This window comes from Tachysurus fulvidraco, chromosome 19 (assembly GCF_022655615.1).
Source record: "Tachysurus fulvidraco isolate hzauxx_2018 chromosome 19, HZAU_PFXX_2.0, whole genome shotgun sequence".
NCBI classification, from domain to species: Eukaryota; Metazoa; Chordata; class Actinopteri; order Siluriformes; family Bagridae; genus Tachysurus; species Tachysurus fulvidraco.
This window is the reverse complement of record NC_062536.1, coordinates 13,106,577-13,110,540: the sequence shown is the minus strand read 5'-3', so window position 1 is coordinate 13,110,540 and position 3,964 is coordinate 13,106,577. Positions and strand designations below refer to the sequence as shown.

Below are 3,964 nucleotides of genomic sequence, written 5' to 3'. Positions count from 1 at the left end.
TCTCATAAAACTTAGCTCATCGTCCAAATTTTGTTTGTTTACAACATTGTTTAGTAAACAGCAGGCCTGGTATTACCAACACTGGAATGCAGAATTTTAGTGGTTTAATTGGTACTTTATGAGCTCATACCCAGTTTGTCTTTTTACAATAGAAAGACCACACAGTCTTAAAATCTTTGTGACCATTAAAACACACTCTCTCTCTCTCTCTCTCTCTCTCTCTCTCTCTCTCTATCTATATATATATATATATATATATATATATATATATATATATATATATATATATATATAAAATTTTCTTTCACAGTCATATTCACCACTGATCTATCATCTACAATGAGTAATGAGTCTTGCCATTTGCAATACTTTATGCTTAATTTATGACAATCATAAAAACAGTTAGTTTAAACAGTAAACAAATACTACCCTCTATAGGCGACCTAGAGCCAGTGCACCGTTTTTAAGGAATAAAACATAACTTTAGGATTGTTCAGGCCAACAAAATACAGACAAGAATTTATTTCAATCATGTAGAATAAAGTAGTAACCTGCATACATGAACTTACATGCATATACAACAACCCTTTTAAGTGTGTATAAGAGGATAGGATAAATTAGTGGAAAATGATCTGCTGTGGCAACCAGGAAGCAGCTGACAAAACAACTGTAACCCTGAAAGTGACCTTATGAACCTAATATCAGCAAATAGTGTAAATTAACTATTTAAAGTGCTTTTCAAAATCCAAGACATTTGTCATTCAAACATGAAACTCTGTGTCTCCATCACCAGCCTCCAGTCTTTCACAGATTTGTAGTGCTTGAGTCCCATTTCAGCTGAATTCACTGAATAATATTTTTAATGTACCCCTGCAAACAATAAATAAACAGTTAATATCCTCTTATTAGGCTGGTACAATGGAAAATCATGATTAAGTAAATACAATAATATACATATATTACAAGTTTTTTTATTGTAATGAAAAACTTCAGATTTCCACACATCTCATAGAACAAAATGACCTACCCTCTGTCAACTCATGCTCACGTTCACATATCAGGTTCTGTTAAAAAAAGAAAAAGAAAGATAAAATATAAGTTTTTTTGACCCAGGTTAAGTAGCATTTGTAGAATCTTCTACAATTAATACTGTGTGTGGATATAAAATTAGAGCCATCCTATATGTCTCAAGGGAAAAAACAACCCAATACACTTTAGTTTAAAAACCTGGTGGATATGTCTTGGACCAAAGACCTGTGGGTCAATTCATATTTTTTTGTGACACTGCCACCTCTTATTACAAACGTAATAACTTTCTTTAAATACGTACATAAAAAATATACGTTTATAATTATAATTAGAAATCCAAATGTATAATTCTTTAAGATCTAATACTTACGCCAGACAAAGGTCTGAGTTTTTTGCATATGCCTGACTCTGCATGAGTAGTCTTTGCCCTTTTGGGGTTTAAAAGGCACACTTTTGGTGAGATGGAACATCCAGCCCTTCTCAAAGGCCAGGTCTGTCTGATGGGCTTGAGAAAACACCTCTTCATCCATCAGAAGCTCAATGTGGATGTCTGGAGGATGGAAACCACTCACATGGCAGATCAGAAAGTTGTCCTTGCCGAATTCACCAGGCCTATAACTGTATACTTGGACTTTAGGCGATGCTAGAGAAAAATAAAATTAGATTAGTGAGTTAGCATTTTTTTCAGCTTACAAACATAAAAACAGAACACTTTCTGACAAATTCCAAGTGAACTTGTTTGATATCAAACCTTTTACGGAATTTCTAAATAACTTTGTAGCTTAAGTTTACAATGTCATGCAACAGTTAACATTGTATTTATACTTACATTCTTTTGCCTGTGTACAGATCCACAAAATGCAGATTACAAAAAAAGAAAACAGCTTCATTTTTGAGTTAGATTTAATCCCAGATCCCAGGTCCCAGGTCTTTTGCTGTCTATAGTGAAAGTAATACTTGCTTTTCCTGTTGTTCTGCTGCTTCACAGTTAAACAGCCAATCAGAAACATCTTATGCATCAGTCACTAGGTAGAATATCCCCAGGAAGGTTGTCCCTAATAAGATTGTAAGATAGCTGGAAAATCCCAGAACTCCCACAGTAAAAAATCTACCCAGAATTCTATTGTGTAATATGAAAAATACCAACACACAAAAAGAAGAATATGAAGGAGCTTGTAAAATGGTCACCTATTCTGACTGTCTCGAGCACTGGCTTAGAAAGTGATATGAAGGTGAGATTAAATAAGACACCAGGAAATAGTTTTTATCAAGTGAGTTTACAAAAGTCAAGAGGGACGCTAGTAGTGACTTGTAAAGTGTGATCCATAAACACTAACACTCATGTTGGTCATGTCTATTAACTGGAGAGCTACATATAGTTGGATGTAAAAAATAAAAAAAAATACCCTTGTATATTACCCTGTACAAAATTCTAAAAACAGTAAAGTTTAGTGTGAGTGAAGTGGCACAAATATTACTAAAGGTTCAAAACAAAAATGATCAAATATTGTATATCATCATTGTTTTTTTTACCTAGTATGTTGCATTTCCAATGCATTTTTTATGTAAATCCAAACGAGAATATGTTTGACTCATAAATATAATATATATCACAGCTGATCTCTGTCACTAACACTAGTATATCCTAAGGGTTATATTTGAACATATTTGTATATGTTTAGCCATCAAACATGCAAACTCCACACACACATGGCAGAGGCAGTAGTCAAACCCTCAACCCTGAAACTGTGAGGCAAAAGTACTAACCACCAAGTCACTGTGCCCCCAACTAAGATATTGTAACACTACATTTTTAAGTTGGTTTAGGTAGTTATTGTATATATGTATTTTATGTCTTTATTCATACTATAAATGCCAAGATGCCATTGTTGGGCCCTTGAGCAAGGCCCTTAACCCTCACGGCTCAAGTGGTGCTCTATCATGGCCGACCCTGCGCTCTGACACCAACCTCAAAAGCTGGGATATGTAAAGAAAGAATTTCACTGCACTATAACTGCAATATAAATGTATTTTTTCACTAGGGAAGTTTTTGTCATGGGGACAAGAGCTTTGAGCATTGCATCTCTCTCTCTCTCTCCCTCTTTCTCTCTCTCTCTCTCTCTCTCTCTCTCTCTCTCTCTCTCTCTGTCTGTCTGTGTGTGTGTGTGTGTGTGTGTGTGTGTGTGTGTGTGTGTGTGTGTGTGTGTGTGTGTGTGTGTGTGTGTGTGTGTGTGCGTGTGTGTTCTGCTGTAGTTATGGTATGCCGAGGAGGCACATGTTAAATGCGGCTTGGCTCGGAGGACTGTTCTTCTTGCCACAAACATTCCACCTTTACCCCAGTTACCATGGATACACCGAACAATATTATGGCACCATAGTACAGGGAGACCTTGTAATGTTTTATAGTGTTTGTACGGATGTGTAAAATGTCTACATATAGACTAAAGGCCCGGCTGCTCCTGCCTCAGTCTTTATGGTATAGGTAAAGATATTTTATGTACCTTATGATATAGTTCATAGCAAAAACAGATGTGTCTGTTACAATACAGTTTATTTTGTGACATAACACCAAAACCAAGAGGCAAGCAACGACAGGAAATAATGTGTACTGTAGTGTGTAAAGTGTAAAGTTGTGTTTTTAAGGCTTATTCATCAGTAACATCAGTTTGGGTGTGATTTAAAGAGTGAGAACGTGCGGCTAAAGTAGTAAAGGTCATATGAATAACTAGTACAGAAAAAAAATCCTCAACTTGAATACAGTGCTATTTATTTTGTCCCCTAGATGGCAGTGTTGCACCAGTACTAAAGCGAGAGAGAGAGAGAGAGAGAGAGAGAGAGAGAGAGAGAGAGAGAGAGAGAGAGAGAGAGAGTGTGTGTGTGTGTGTGTGTGTGTGTGTGTGTGTGTGTGTGTGTGTGTGTGTGTGTGTGTGTGTGT

General features: G+C 36.1%; 1 long non-coding RNA gene across 1 annotated transcript; it reads right to left on the bottom strand.

The window, feature by feature from the left end:
• Window positions 1-507: 507 nt before the first annotated feature.
• LOC113645483 lies at window positions 508-2,020 on the bottom strand. The gene is made up of 4 exons (XR_003441234.2): window positions 1,859-2,020; window positions 1,400-1,672; window positions 1,028-1,064; window positions 508-870 (listed from the first exon to the last, which is right to left on the bottom strand). It is a non-coding gene; the product is annotated as an uncharacterized LOC113645483 (long non-coding RNA).
• Between the last annotated feature and the right edge of the window lie 1,944 nt (window positions 2,021-3,964).